The sequence below is a fragment of the Ranitomeya variabilis genome, chromosome 2 (assembly GCF_051348905.1).
Source record: "Ranitomeya variabilis isolate aRanVar5 chromosome 2, aRanVar5.hap1, whole genome shotgun sequence".
NCBI classification, from domain to species: Eukaryota; Metazoa; Chordata; class Amphibia; order Anura; family Dendrobatidae; genus Ranitomeya; species Ranitomeya variabilis.
In genome coordinates, this window is record NC_135233.1 from 922,191,468 (window position 1) to 922,208,152 (window position 16,685).

Below are 16,685 nucleotides of genomic sequence, written 5' to 3' on the forward strand. Positions count from 1 at the left end.
GCGGGTGGAATTACAGCGGGTCTCTGGACAACAGGGCCAGAGGTTCTTCCACGGCGATCCTGGGAGGAAGCCGAACCAGCTGCGTGTGAGCTGGAGGAAGAGGCAACACGAGCTGAAGAGGTGGTAGCTGCCGCTGTTGTTTGGCCTAGCTCTTCAGTGTGTTTTTCTAACTCCGCCGCGTGCCTGTTGTGCACATGTTTCCACATGTTGGAGGTATTGAGGTTGCTGACATTTCGACCTCTTTTTACTTTGTGATGACACACCTTGCATCTGACATAGCAAATGTCATCTGCAACTGTGTCAAAAAAGGACCAGGCACTGCAAGTCTTGGGAGCGCCCTTTTTGGCTTTTGGAAGAGACATGCTCCTAACGGGTGCCAAAGCGGAGGCTGCAGGATCCGTAGTCTTCCCCCTCCCTCTCCCTCTTTGGGCCGTACGGGGAATCTCTTCCTCAGAGCTGCTCCCACCACCTTCCTGTCCCTCACGCCAAGATGGGTCAAGGACCTCATCATCTACACTACCCTCTGTGTTGTGAATTTGGATTCTGGGCTCCCCCGGTGGCCGCTTGTGGAATTGGACTTGTCATCCTCTTTCCTGTTTCACCTGATTCCATCAGTAGTGGGTGTCGCTATTTAAGCTCATTTCTCTGGTGGTTTCTTGCCGGTCAACAATGTTATCTGATGCCTCTCAGTGCTTGTTCCTGCTTCTAGACAACTACTGATAAGTTGGACTTTTGTCCATGTTTTGTTTTGCCTATTTGTTCCAGTTCGCAGCTGAAGTTTTGTTACTGTGTCTGGAAAGCTCTCGTCGATCAGGGATTGCTACTCTGGCGTTATGAGTTAATGCCAGAGTTTAAGGTAATCTCTGGATGGTGTTTTGTTAGTATTTTTCTGCTGACCATGAAAGTATACTATCTGTCTTCTGCTATCTAGTAAGCGGACCTCAAATTTGCTAAGACTATTTTCCTGCTGCGTTTGTTGTTTCATCTGAACTCACCGTCATTATATGTGGGGGGCTACTGTCTTCTTTGGAATATTTCTCTAGAGGTGAGCCAGGTCTTATATTTCCCTCTGCTAGCTATTTAGGTCTTAGGCCAGAGCTGGGCATCTAGCGATAAATAGGAAATGCTACCTGGCTATTTCTAGTTGCGCGGCAGGCTTAGTTCATGGTCAGTATAGTTCCATCTTCCGAGAGCTTGTCCCTCTATAGGCTTGCTATGATCTCTGCCTGCAGAGATCATGACAGTTTGACCGGACCATAAAGTGTTAAAGACCCAGGTTGAGAAAGGAGAGTTATAAGAAGTCTGCTGGAATTTTTTTTTTTTTTTCCTCCAGTCTGCCTTGCTGCAGTCTTTTTTCTCTCCTCCTAATCTCTGTATGCTCTGTGTGCACCTGACAATAATGGATCTCCAGAGTGTAACTGCGGGTTTGAATAATCTCATCACGAAAGTACAAAATTTACAAGATTTTGTGGTACATGCTCCGGTATCTGAGCCGAGAATTCCTTTGCCGGAGTTCTTCACAGGGAATAGAGCTAGCTTCCAGAATTTCCGAAATAATTGTAAGCTTTATTTGTCCCTGAAGTCTCGTTCAGCTGGAGACCCTGCTCAGCAGGTTAGGATTGTGATTTCCTTGCTCAGGGGTGACCCTCAAGATTGGGCCTTCTCATTGCCAGCAGGGGATCCTGCGTTACGCGATGTGGATGCGTTTTTTCTGGCCTTGGGCTTGCTTTATGAGGAACCTCATTTGGAACTTCAGGCAGAAAAAACTTTGATGGCACTATCTCAGGGGCAAGACGAAGCTGAAGTTTTCTGCCAAAAATTCCGTAAATGGTCTGTGCTTACTCAGTGGAATGAGTGCGCCTTGGCGGCAACTTTCAGAGAAGGTCTCTCTGATGCCGTTAAGGATGTTATGGTGGGGTTCCCTTTGCCTGCAGGTCTGAATGAGTCCATGACAATGGCTATTCAGATTGATAGGCGTCTGCGGGAGCGCAAACCGATGCACCATCTGGCGGTGTCTATGGAAAAGACGCCAGAAAGTATGCAGTGTGATAGAATTCTGTCCAGGAGCGAGCGACAGAATTTTAGACGGAAGAATGGATTGTGTTTCTATTGTGGGGATTCTACTCATGTTATATCGGCATGCTCTAGGCGTACAAAGAAGCTTGATAAGTCTGTTTCCATTGGCACCATTCAGTCTAAGTTTATTTTGTCTGTAACCCTGATTTGCTCTTTGTCATCCATTGCCACGGACGCCTATGTTGACTCTGGCGCCGCTCTGAGTCTTATGGATTGGTCCTTTGCCAATCGTTGTGGTTTTGATTTAGAGCCTTTGGAGACTCTTATTCCTCTGAAGGGGATTGACTCCACCCCATTGGCTAATAATAAACCACAATACTGGACACAAGTAACCATGCGTATCAATCCGGATCACCAGGAGATTATTCGTTTCCTGGTGCTGTATAATTTACATGACGATTTGGTACTGGGATTGCCATGGTTGCAGTCTCACAACCCAGTCTTGGACTGGAGAGCTATGTCTGTGTTGAGCTGGGGATGTAAGGGTATTCATGGGGACGTACCTTTGGTTTCTATTTCGTCGTCCATTCCCTCTGAAGTCCCTGAGTTCCTCTCTGATTATCAAGACGTCTTTGACGAACCCAAGCTTGGGTCGTTACCTCCGCACCGTGAGTGCGATTGTGCCATAGAATTGATACCGGGTTGTAAATATCCAAAGGGTCGTTTGTTTAATTTGTCTGTGCCGGAACATGCTGCTATGCGGGAATATATAAAGGAGTCTTTGGAAAAGGGACATATTCGTCCATCTTCTTCTCCCTTGGGAGCTGGGTTTTTCTTTGTCTCAAAAAAAGACGGCTCTTTGAGACCATGTATTGATTATCGGCTTCTGAATAAGATCACTGTTAAGTATCAATACCCATTGCCATTGCTTACTGATTTGTTTGCTCGTATAGAGGGTGCTAAGTGGTTCTCTAAAATTGATCTTCGTGGGGCGTATAATTTGGTGCGGATCAGGCAGGGGGATGAGTGGAAGACCGCATTTAATACGCCCGAGGGCCACTTTGAGTATTTGGTCATGCCTTTTGGTCTTTCTAATGCCCCTTCAGTTTTCCAGTCTTTTATGCATGATATTTTCCGCGATTTTCTGGATAAATTTATGATAATATATCTGGATGATATTCTGATTTTTTCTGATGACTGGGACTCTCATGTCCAGCAGGTCAGGAGAGTTTTTCAGGTTCTGCGGTCTAATTCTTTATGTGTGAAGGGGTCTAAGTGCGTTTTTGGGGTCCAGAAAATTTCCTTTTTGGGGTATATTTTTTCTCCCTCTTCCATTGAGATGGATCCCGTCAAGGTGCAAGCTATTTGTGACTGGACTCAGCCCTCCTCTCTTAAGGGTCTTCAGAGATTTTTGGGCTTTGCCAACTTTTACCGCCGATTTATTGCTGGTTTTTCGGATGTCGTTAAACCACTGACTGATTTGACCAGACAAGGCGCTGATGTTGCTAATTGGTCCCCTCATGCTGTAGAGGCCTTTCAGGAGCTTAAGCGCCGTTTTGCCTCTGCCCCTGTGTTGCGTCAGCCTGATGTGAATCTGCCTTTTCAGGTTGAGGTTGACGCTTCGGAGATCGGAGCTGGGGCAGTGTTGTCGCAGAAAGGTTCCGACTGCTCCGTCATTAGGCCTTGTGCCTTCTTTTCTCGCAAATTTTCGCCCGCAGAGCGGAATTATGATGTTGGGAATCGGGAGCTTTTGGCCATGAAGTGGGCGTTTGAGGAGTGGCGCCATTGGCTCGAGGGGGCTAGGCATCAGGTGGTGGTATTGACTGACCACAAAAATTTGATTTATCTTGAGACTGCCAGACGCCTGAATCCTAGACAGGCGCGCTGGTCTTTATTTTTTTCTCGCTTTAATTTTGTGGTGTCATACCTACCGGGTTCTAAGAATGTTAAGGCAGATGCCCTTTCTAGGAGTTTTGACCCGGACTCTCCTGGTAATTCTGAACCCACAGGTATCCTTAGGGAGGGAGTAATTTTGTCGGCCGTTTCTCCTGATCTGCGGCGGTCCTTGCAAGAGTTTCAGGCGGATAGACCGGATCGTTGTCCGCCTGATAGACTGTTTGTTCCGGATGATTGGACCAGCAGAGTCATCTCTGAGGTTCATTCTTCTGCATTGGCAGGTCATCCCGGAATTTTTGGTACCAGGGATTTGGTGGCAAGATCCTTCTGGTGGCCTTCTCTGTCACGAGATGTGCGAGTCTTTGTGCAGTCATGTGACGTTTGTGCTCGGGCCAAGTCTTGTAGTTCTCGGGCTAGCGGACTGCTGTTGCCCTTGCCTATTCCTAAGAGGCCTTGGACACACATCTCGATGGATTTTATTTCAGATCTGCCTGTTTCCCAGAAGATGTCTGTCATCTGGGTGGTCTGTGACCGTTTCTCTAAAATGGTCCATTTGGTTCCTCTGCCCAAGTTGCCTTCTTCTTCTGAGTTGGTTCCTCTGTTTTTTCAGAATGTTGTCCGATTGCACGGTATTCCTGAGAATATTGTTTCTGACAGAGGTACCCAATTTGTGTCTAGATTTTGGCGGGCATTCTGTGCTAGGATGGGCATAGATTTGTCTTTTTCATCTGCTTTTCACCCTCAGACTAATGGCCAGACCGAGCGGACTAATCAGACCCTTGAGACATATCTGAGGTGTTTTGTCTCTGCTGACCAGGATGATTGGGTTGCTTTTTTGCCATTGGCAGAGTTCGCCCTCAATAATCGGGCCAGTTCTTCCACCTTGGTGTCCCCGTTTTTCTGTAATTCGGGGTTTCACCCTCGATTTTCCTCCGGTCAGGTGGAATCCTCGGATTGTCCTGGAGTGGATGCGGTGGTGGAGAGATTGCATCACATCTGGGGGCAGGTTATGGACAATTTGAAGTTGTCCCAGGAGAAGACTCAGCGTTTTGCCAACCGTCATCGTCGTGTTGGTTCTCGGCTTTGTGTTGGAGATTTAGTGTGGTTGTCTTCTCGTTTTGTCCCTATGAGGGTCTCTTCTCCTAAGTTTAAACCTCGGTTCATCGGCCCTTATAGAATATTGGAGATTCTTAATCCTGTTTCTTTCCGTTTGGACCTCCCTGCGTCCTTTTCCATTCATAACGTTTTTCATCGGTCGTTATTGCGCAGGTATGAGGTACCTGTTGTACCTTCTGTTGAGCCTCCTGCTCCGGTGTTGGTTGAGGGTGAGTTGGAGTACGTTGTGGAGAAAATTTTGGACTCTCGTGTTTCCAGACGGAAACTCCAGTATCTGGTCAACTGGAAGGGTTACGGCCAGGAGGATAATTCTTGGGTCAATGCATCTGATGTTCATGCTTTTGATCTTGTTCGTGCCTTCCATAGGGCTCATCCTGGTCGCCCTGGTGGATCTGGTGAGGGTTCGGTGCCCCCTCCTTGAGGGGGGGGTACTGTTGTGAATTTGGATTCTGGGCTCCCCCGGTGGCCGCTTGTGGAATTGGACTTGTCATCCTCTTTCCTGTTTCACCTGATTCCATCAGTAGTGGGTGTCGCTATTTAAGCTCATTTCTCTGGTGGTTTCTTGCCGGTCAACAATGTTATCTGATGCCTCTCAGTGCTTGTTCCTGCTTCTAGACAACTACTGATAAGTTGGACTTTTGTCCATGTTTTGTTTTGCCTATTTGTTCCAGTTCGCAGCTGAAGTTTTGTTACTGTGTCTGGAAAGCTCTCGTCGATCAGGGATTGCTACTCTGGCGTTATGAGTTAATGCCAGAGTTTAAGGTAATCTCTGGATGGTGTTTTGTTAGTATTTTTCTGCTGACCATGAAAGTATACTATCTGTCTTCTGCTATCTAGTAAGCGGACCTCAAATTTGCTAAGACTATTTTCCTGCTGCGTTTGTTGTTTCATCTGAACTCACCGTCATTATATGTGGGGGGCTACTGTCTTCTTTGGAATATTTCTCTAGAGGTGAGCCAGGTCTTATATTTCCCTCTGCTAGCTATTTAGGTCTTAGGCCAGAGCTGGGCATCTAGCGATAAATAGGAAATGCTACCTGGCTATTTCTAGTTGCGCGGCAGGCTTAGTTCATGGTCAGTATAGTTCCATCTTCCGAGAGCTTGTCCCTCTATAGGCTTGCTATGATCTCTGCCTGCAGAGATCATGACACCTCTGCCCCCAACTGCTCCTCCTGGGTAGTCTCAGCAGCAAAGCACGCACCAGAAAGTGGCACCTGAGTGTCATCATCAGCGGATGCGGCCTGCGATGTGGTGACCGGAAGCACTGGCCCACCCGCCTCTTCAGAGGAAGAGAGAAAAAGCTGTTGGGCATCACTGCACCCTGCCTCTTCTTCCATTTCTCCAATGCTGCTTGGCTGGCCCCCTTTTTCCAAGCCAAGAGATTCAGAGAACAGAAGTAGAGACGGCTCCTGTCCTGGGCTCTCTGTCTGCCTGGGCAATTTGGCAGGTGGTGAAGAGACAGATGGCTGCTCTCCGGTGCTCTGTGTCTGAGAGGATGTGGCACTAATTGAAGTTGATGCATTAGCTGCCATCCATCCGACAACGGCTTCAATTTGTTCTTCACGCAGCAGCGGTGTACGGCGCTCTGCGACAAAGCTGCGCATGAAGGACTGTTCCCTGGTGAAATTGGGTGCTGATGAGTCACCGGTGCCCGCAGCAGGCACAGAATCCCCACGTCCTCTCCCTGCTCCGCGCCCACACCCACGTGCCTTACTCACTGCCTTCTTCATCTTGGTTGACTGATAAAGATAAGCAGAAAAGTACTAACGGCTTTGTGTGCTTATTCCTGAACAACTCCTAACAGGTATAAGAAACACTAATTTTCTAAAGTGTGGACTAGACTTTAATATGAGCTAATGTGGCCTACACAAATGTTAAGTGGTGTCACTGGTGTGTTTGGTGAACTTTATTATTTATTTATTTTTTGGGGACTGAACTGACAACAGAGAGAGCTGCAGTCACACGGAGACCATGCAGACAGCCGTAAACGGCGCTGCAAGGCCCAAAAACCCTCCTCTACGTTATCCTATGTAGTGTTTTTCCACAAGTTAGCTGGAGACGGGTGGAAAGACACTAATAGGAATTTTTTGAAAAAATGTGCAGCAGCCTGCACTACTTAAAACAAAAGGAAAATTGATTTTACGGTATGACGCAGTGAAGAACCCTGAGCTGGAGACAACCAGGCTATGGCTGCTCACAGACTACAGGGCGAGCTGCAGTCACACGGAGACCGTGCAGACAGCCGTAAACGGCACTGCAAGGCCCAAAAACCCTCCTCTACGTTATCCTATGTAGTGTTTTTCCACAAGTTAGCTGGAGACGGGTGGAAAGACACTAATAGGAATTTTTTGAAAAAATGTGCAGCAGCCTGCACTACTTAAAACAAAAGGAAAATTGATTTTACGGTATGACGCAGTGAAGAACCCTGAGCTGGAGACAACCAGGCTATGGCTGCTCACAGACTACAGGGCGAGCTGCAGTCACAAGGAGACCGTGCAGACAGCCATAAACGGCGCTGCAAGGCCCCAAAACCCTCCTCTACGTTATCCTATGTAGTGTTTTTCCACAAGTTAGCTGGAGACGGGTGGAAAGACACTAATAGGATTTTTTTGAAAAAATTAGCAGCAGACTACACTACTTAAAACAAAAGGAAAATTGATTTTACGGTATGACGCAGTGAAGAACCCTGAGCTGGAGACAACCAGGCTATGGCTGCTCACAGACTACAGGGCAAGCTGCAGTCACACGGAGACCGTGCAGACAGTCGTAAACGGCGCTGCAAGGCCCAAAAACCCTCCTCTACATTATCCTATGTAGTGTTTTTCCACAAGTTAGCTGGAGACGGGTGGAAAGACACTAATAGGATTTTTTTGAAAAAATTAGCAGCAGACTACACTACTTGGAAAAAAAAAAAAAAAAAAAGAACAGTATGAGGCAATGAACCACCCTCCCTGAACTGAATACAACCAGCTATGGATGGCCTATGGCTACACTCAGACTAGAGAGTGGGCTGCACTCACACACACACACACACACACACACACACAGACCTTGCAGATCGCTGTGAAAACAGCGCTACAAGGCAAAAGCAAGGTGATTAGTAGGTGAACACAGCGGTTGCTAAATTAGCCTTGGAAAAGCACAAAGAAGCAAATCGCTATCTCTAAACTGGCCCTCAGTCAGCAAACAGCGTCCTGTCACTAACTGAATTCACAGCAGAGTGAGCGCAAAATGGCGCCAGCGACTTTTAAACTGCATCATGACATCATTTCAGCAGCCAATCACAGCCTTGCCAGTAGTTTCAGGCCCTCCATGCTGAACAGGATGTGCCCACACTTGGAATCAGTCTCATTGGCTGATTTCGTACAAAGTTGTGCAGTTTGAATCCTGGGAACGTCCGATTCCGGTATCCGATACGCGGCAAGTATCGGATCTCGGTATCGGAATTCCGATACCGCTAAGTATCGGCCGATACCCGATACTTGCGGTATCGGAATGCTCAACACTACTAGGCAGTCTATAGTGCAACGTGATATTGGTGGATTGTGTGAGACATGATGTCCCAGATGTGTTCACTCAGATTCAGGTCTGGGGAATAGGAGGGCCAGTCCATAGCTTCAGTGCCTTCATATTGCAGGAACTGGTGACACACTCCAGCCACATGAAGTCTGGCATTGTCCTACATTAGGAGGAACCCAGGGCCAACTGCACCAGCATATCGTCTCAAAAGAGGTGTCAGGATATCATCTTGGTACCTAAAGACAGTCAGGATACCTCTGGCGACCACATGGAGGGCTGTGCGGCTCTCCAAAGAAATGCCACCCCACTCCATTATGAACCCACTGCTAAACTGGTCATGCTGAAGGATGTTGCAGGCAGCAGATCACGCTCCACGGTGTCTCCAGACCCTGTCACATCTGTCACATGTGCTCAGTGTGAACCTGCTTTCATCTGTGAAAATCACAGGGCGCCAATGGCGAATTTGCCAATCCAGGTGTTCTGTGGCAAATGCCAAGCGTCCTGCACAGTGTTGGGCTGTGAGCACAACCCCCATCTGTGGACATCAGGCACTTAGACCATCCTCATGGAGCCAGTTTTTAACCATTTGTGCAGACACATGCACATTTGTGGCCTGCTGGAGGTCATTTTGCAATGCTCTGGCAGTGCTCTTCCTGTTTCTACTTGCTGAAAGGCTGAGGTAGTGGTCCTGCTGCTGGGTTGTTGTGGCCCCCTCCACGTCTCCTGATGCAGTCAGTTTCATAACAGAAAACCCAGAGCAGGTTTTCCCTAAATCTGTCTTGGACAAACAGTATGTCCAAGACTATCCTTATTTATTATTACATTTAACCTGCATTGCAGTCACCGCTACGCCCGTAACTACCATGCACACCTATGGACTTCATACATCTCCATGCACAATCTGAGAACACACAGCGACCCCTACCTGTGACATTGGTCACTGCTTCACTATTGCAATCACAGCTACACCTGCGACTGCAATACCCCCTCATGACCTCATTACGCCTCTGTGTTCATTCTGGGGAGCACAAACAGTGCCCACTAGCTGTAACAGGGGTTACTGCCTTACATATCCCCCCGTTCATATCTGTGTGGTTGAACACTTGTTACCCCATATGGGTGCGAGACAGGGCATCCTCATGACCCTGTGACATCCCCGCCGACATCGCACTAAGAAACCAAAGTAGGGACTGGGACCATTGATTGACTCATGTGTCTCTCCCCTTTGTATTTCTCCTCCACACTTCATTCCAGAACCACACAACACCCTGGTGTCCGTTGCTGACAACATGCTCACTTTCATGTTTTACCGTAGCCGTAGCTTTGGGCCGTTTTGGGGGGTCTCAACCTTGTTTATTTTGGGTTCACTAACCCTGCAGCTCAAACTGTCACCTAAACACCTGCCTTTGGTCCTCTGGCACCAGTTCCTCTGTACTTACCCATGCCTCGGTGACTATGCCACACTGAAATGTTTTGGTCCGCGCTGGCAACTACGAGCATACATCAGACACTGCGGTCTAGTGAGCTCTCTCTCTATTTTACCCTGACCCCCAGCTACATCCTTGGCTGGTGCCAGAGGGTTCCTTGTGCACATGTTCCCAGTCGCCTCAGTGACCACACATTCCCAGTTTCTCCCAGCGTTCCTTCTATTTGTGTGTTTCTTATACTTGTGTCTCCATGTGGGACCCTGGACCTGAGCTGTTCTGAACTTACCAGGGAACACCTCCAGCTCAGGGTTCAATGGTGTCCCCACGACCTCTACTGCCACAACCTCTAGGGGGAGCCTATCGCGGTTACACTTTATCCCTAAATTGGCAACCTCAGTGCCAGACATCTTAGCATCTTCGAGTTGTTCGCCCGAAACAACATTTTCAGTTTCTCTTGCCATTACCTCTAGGGGAAGCCTATTGGAATTACACTCTGTCCCTAGGTTGGTGACCCCTATGACAGGTATCTCACCATCTTCGAGTTCTACAACATTTTTCACTGTTTCTGCCCATATCTCTAGGGGGAGCCCATTGGGATTACACTCTGTCCCTAGGTTGGCGACCCCTATAGCAGGTATCTCAACATCTTTTGGTTCTGCACCCCGCAAAACATTTTCCATGAGAGGATTGACCCTGGTCTCTCACAGGGACCAAAACAGGGGCAAGTCTCTCCCCAACACAGTCCCATATGGAATTGTCCTTGCCACTCCCACCACCTGTTTACAGTTCCCCACATGGTGTGGAAAATTTAACCTCTAACGTTGGATATTTATGGGCTTTCCCATCAATTCCCATCACTTTCACTTTTCATCCTTTGGGATTGTCCCTGGTAACAAGTGACCTATGGACCAAAGTCACATTACTCTCCATGTCCAGGAGAGCCTCTGTTTGGCACCCGTTAACAATTATCTGGCACAATCGCGGTTTGCAGTCGGCTGTGCCCATAGTGGTGATACAGCTTGGCTGGGCACACATGGACTCATGGCAAGTGTTTCCGCAGTCCATGGGCTTAGATGTCACTGAACAGTTACTAGTCCCATGCCCAGGCTCTGGTGCAACATCCTGAGTGCATTTTTACCACTCAACCAATTCTACCAGTAGTTACAGGGTGCCTAGGTCCCTGAGCTCGACCAAACTCAGCATGGCGGCTGGCAGAGCCTGTACTATCCGATCAACCACAATTCTCTCCATCATCTCATATGGGGAAAAAAACTCAGGCTGGAGCCACTCCTCCTCCAACTGTAACAAGTAGGGTTGAGCGAAATGGGTCGGCCATTTTCAGAAGTCGCCGACTTTTGGCAAAGTCGGATTTCATGAAACCCGACCCGACCCCTGTGTGGGGTCGGCCATGAGGTCGGCGATCTTCTGAATCTGGTATCGGAATTCCGATACCGAGTTCCGATATGTTTGCGATATCAGAAATCGGTATCGGAATCCACATTTAAGTGTAAAATAAAGAATTAAAATAAAAAATATTGATATACTCACCTCTCCGACGCAGCCTGGACATCGCCGCTGGTAACTGGAATCTTCCGTTCCTAAGAATGGCGCTTGAAAGACCTTTCGATGACGTCACGGCTTGTGATTGGTCGTGGCGGCCCACGTGACCGCTCAGCGACCAATCACAAGCCGTGACGTAATTCTCAGGTCCTTAAATTCCTCATTCTAGGAATTTAGGACATGAGAATTACGTCACAGCTTGTGATTGGTTGCTGAGCGGTCACGTGGGCCGCCGCGACCAATCACAAGCCGTGACGTCATTGAAAGGTCCTTCACGCGCTCATTCTTAAGAAGGAAGGCTGCCAGAAAGAAGCAGGGCACATCCGAGGGTGAGTATATACCTAATAGGAATATACTCACCCTTGGCTTCTCTCTGGCAGCCTTCCTTCTTAAGAATGAGCGCGTGAAGGACCTTTCGATGACGTCACGGCTTGTGATTGGTCGCGGCCGCCCACGTGACCGCTCAGCGACCAATCACAAGCCGTGACGTAATTCTCATGTCCTAAATTCCTAGAATGAGGAATTTAAGGACCTGAGAATTACGTCACGGCTTGTGATTGGTCGCTGAGCGGTCACGTGGGCCGTCGCGACCAATCACAAGCTGTGACATCATCAAAAGGTCTTTCAAGCGCCATTCTTAGGAATGGAAGATGCCAATTACTACCAGGGCGCGTCAGAGGGTGAGTATATCAATATTTTTTATTTTAATTCTTTATTTTACACTTAAATATGGATCCCAGGGCCTGAAGGAGAGTTTCCTCTCCTTCAGACCCTGGGAAACATAGTATCCCATTGCTGTCATGATCTCAATGGCAAGAGAACATAGCATAAGCATATATAGGAACTAGCTCTTGGAAGATGGGAACTGAGCTGACCATGAACTAAGCCTAACGCACAACTAGCAGTGGCCGGGTAGCATGCCTACGTTGATTCTAGATGCCCAGCACCAGCCGGAGGACTAAATAAAGCTAGCAGAGGAAAATATTAGTCCTAGCTCACCTCTAGAGAAATACCCCGAAAGGAGACAGAGGCCCCCCACATGTATTGGCGGTGAGTTGAGATGAAATAACAAACGTAGTATGAAAATAGGTTTAGCAAATTTGAGGTCCACTTACTACATAGCAGAAGACAGAAAGGACACTTTCATGGTCAGCTGAAAACCCTATCAAAAACACCATCCAGAAATTACTTTAAAACTCTGGCATTAACTCATAACACCAGAGTGGCAATTCCTGTTCACAAGAGCTTTCCAGACACAGTAACGAAACTACAGCTGTGAACTGGAACAAAAATGCAAAAACAAACATGGACAAGAGTCCAACTTATCTAGTAGTTGTCTAGGAGCAGGAACAAGCACAGAGAGGCTTCTGATAACATTGTTGACCGGCAAGCAACTAACAGAGCAGCAAGGTTATATAGCGACTCCCACATCTTGATGGGAACAGGTGAACAGAGAAGATGAAGACACAGTTCAATTCCACCAGTAGCCACCGGGGGAGCCCAGAATCCAAATTCACAACAGTACCCCCCCCTCAAGGAGGGGGCACCGAACCCTCACCAGAACCACCAGGGCGATCAGGATGGGCCCTATGAAAGGCACGAACCAGATCAGAGGCATGAACATCAGATGCATTCACCCAAGAATTATCCTCCTGGCCGTATCCCTTCCACTTGACCAGATACTGGAGTCTCCGTCTGGAAACACGAGAGTCTAAGATCTTCTCCACAACGTACTCCAACTCACCCTCAACCAACACCGGAGCAGGAGGCTCAACGGAAGGCACAACCGGTACCTCATACCTGCGCAATAATGACCGATGAAAAACGTTATGAATAGAAAAGGATGCAGGGAGGTCCAAACGGAAGGAAACAGGGTTAAGAATCTCCAATATCTTATACGGGCCGATGAACCGAGGCTTAAACTTAGGAGAAGAGACCCTCATAGGGACAAAACGAGAAGACAACCACACCAAATCCCCAACACAAAGCCGAGGACCAACACGACGGTGGCGGTTGGCAAAAAGCTGAGTCTTCTCCTGGGACAACCTCAAATTGTCCACCACCTGCCCCCAGATCTGATGCAATCTCTCCACCACAGCATCCACTCCAGGACAATCCGAAGATTCCACCTGACCAGAGGAAAATCGAGGATGAAACCCCGAATTACAGAAAAACGGGGACACCAAAGTGGCAGAGCTGGCCCGATTATTGAGAGCGAACTCCGCCAATGGCAAAAAAGCAACCCAATCATCCTGGTCAGCAGACACAAAACACCTCAGATATGTCTCCAGGGTCTGATTAATCCGCTCGGTCTGGCCATTAGTCTGAGGATGGAAAGCGGACGAAAAAGATAAATCTATGCCCATCCTAGCACAGAATGCCCGTCAAAATCTAGACACGAATTGGGTCCCTCTGTCAGAAACGATATTCTCAGGAATACCATGCAAACGAACAACATTTTGAAAAAACAGAGGAACCAACTCGGAAGAAGAAGGCAACTTGGGCAGAGGAACCAAATGGACCATCTTAGAAAAACGGTCACACACCACCCAGATGACAGACATCTTCTGAGAAACAGGCAGATCTGAAATAAAATCCATCGAGATGTGCGTCCAAGGCCTCTTAGGAATAGGCAAGGGCAACAATAATCCACTAGCCCGAGAACAACAAGGCTTGGCCCGAGCACAAACGTCACAAGACTGCACAAAGCCTCGCACATCTCGTGACAGGGAAGGCCACCAGAAGGACCTTGCCACCAAATCCCTGGTACCAAAAATGCCAGGATGACCTGCCAACGCAGAAGAATGAACCTCAGAGATGACTCTACTGGTCCAATCATCAGGAACAAACAGTTTATCAGGTGGGCAACGATCAGGTCTATCCGCCTGAAACTCCTGCAAGGCCCGCCGCAGGTCTGGAGAAACGGCTGACAATACCACTCCATCCTTAAGGATACCTGTGGGCTCAGAGTTACCAGGCGAGTCAGGCTCAAAACTCCTAGAAAGGGCATCCGCCTTAAGATTCTTAGAACCCGGTAGGTATGACACCACAAAATTAAACCGAGAGAAAAATAATGACCAGCGCGCCTGTCTAGGATTCAGGCGCCTGGCGGTCTCAAGATAAATCAAATTTTTGTGGTCAGTCAATACCACCACCTGATGTCTGGCCCCCTCAAGCCAATGGCGCCACTCCTCAAAAGCCCACTTCATGGCCAAAAGCTCCCGATTCCCAACATCATAATTCCGCTCAGCGGGCGAAAATTTACGGGAAAAGAAGGCACAAGGCCTCATCACGGAGCAGTCAGAACTTTTCTGCGACAACACTGCCCCAGCTCCGATCTCAGAAGCGTCGACCTCAACCTGAAAAGGTAGAGCAACATCAGGCTGACGCAACACAGGGGCAGAGGAAAAACGGCGCTTAAGCTCCCGAAAGGCCTCCACAGCATCAGGGGACCAATCAGCAACATCAGCACCCTTCTTAGTCAAATCGGTCAATGGCTTAGCAATATCCGAAAAACCAGCAATAAATCGACGATAAAAGTTAGCAAAGCCCAAAAATTTCTGAAGACTCTTAAGAGAAGAGGGCTGCGTCCAATCACAAATGGCTTGAACCTTGACAGGATCCATTTCAATGGAAGAGGGGGAAAAAATATATCCCAAAAAGGAAATCCTCTGTACCCCAAAAACACACTTAGAACCCTTCACACACAAAGAATTAGACCGCAAAACCTGAAAAACCCTCCTGACTTGCTGGACATGAGAGTCCCAGTCATCCGAAAAAATCAGAATATCATCCAGATACACAATCATAAATTTATCCAAATAATCGCGAAAAATATCATGCATAAAGGACTGGAAAACTGACGGAGCATTTGAAAGACCAAAAGGCATCACTAAATACTCAAAGTGGCCCTCGGGCGTATTAAATGCGGTTTTCCACTCATCCCCCTGCCTGATTCGCACCAAATTATACGCCCCACGAAGGTCAATCTTAGAGAACCACTTGGCCCCCTTTATGCGAGCAAACAAATCAGTCAGCAACGGCAATGGGTATTGATATTTAACAGTGATCTTATTCAAAAGCCGATAATCAATACATGGTCTCAAAGAGCCGTCTTTTTTTGACACAAAGAAAAAAACGGCTCCTAAGGGAGATGACGATGGACGAATATGTCCCTTTTCCAAGGACTCCTTTATATATTCTCGCATAGCAGCATGTTCAGGCACAGACAAATTAAATAAACGACCCTTTGGGTATTTACTACCCGGAATTAAATCTATGGCACAATCGCACTCTCGGTGCGGAGGTAACGAACCAAGCTTGGATTCTTCAAAGACGTCATAATAGTCAGACAGGAACTCAGGAATTTCAGAGGGAATAGATGATGAAATGGAAACCACAGGTACATCCCCATGAGTCCCCTTACATCCCCAGCTCAACACAGACATAGCTCTCCAGTCGAGGACTGGGTTGTGAGATTGCAGCCAAGGCAATCCTAGCACCAAATCATCATGTAGATTATACAACACCAGAAAGCGAATAATCTCCTGGTGATCCGGATTAATACGCATAGTTACTTGTGTCCAGTATTGTGGTTTATTATTAGCCAATGGGGTGGAGTCAATCCCCTTCAGAGGAATAGAAGTCTCCAAAGGCTCTAAATCATACCCACAGCGTTTGGCAAAGGACCAATCCATAAGACTCAAAGCGGCGCCAGAGTCGACATAGGCGTCCGTGGTAATAGATGACAAAGAGCAAATCAGGGTCACAGATAGAATAAACTTAGACGGTAAGGTGCAAATGGAAACAGATTTATCAAGCTTTTTAGTGCGCTTAGAGCATGCTGATATAACATGAGTAGAATCACCACAATAGAAACACAACCCATTTTTCCGTCTAAAATTCTGCCGCTCGCTTCGGGACAGAATTCTATCACACTGCATACTCTCTGGCGACTTCTCAGTGGCCACCGCCAGATGGTGCACTGGTTTGCGCTCCCACAAACGCCTATCGATCTGAATAGCCATTGTCATGGACTCATTCAGACCCGCAGGCACAGGGAACCCCACCATAACATCCTTAATGGCATCAGAGAGACCCTCTCTGAAAGTCGCCGCCAGGGCGCACTCATTCCACTGAGTAAGCACAGACC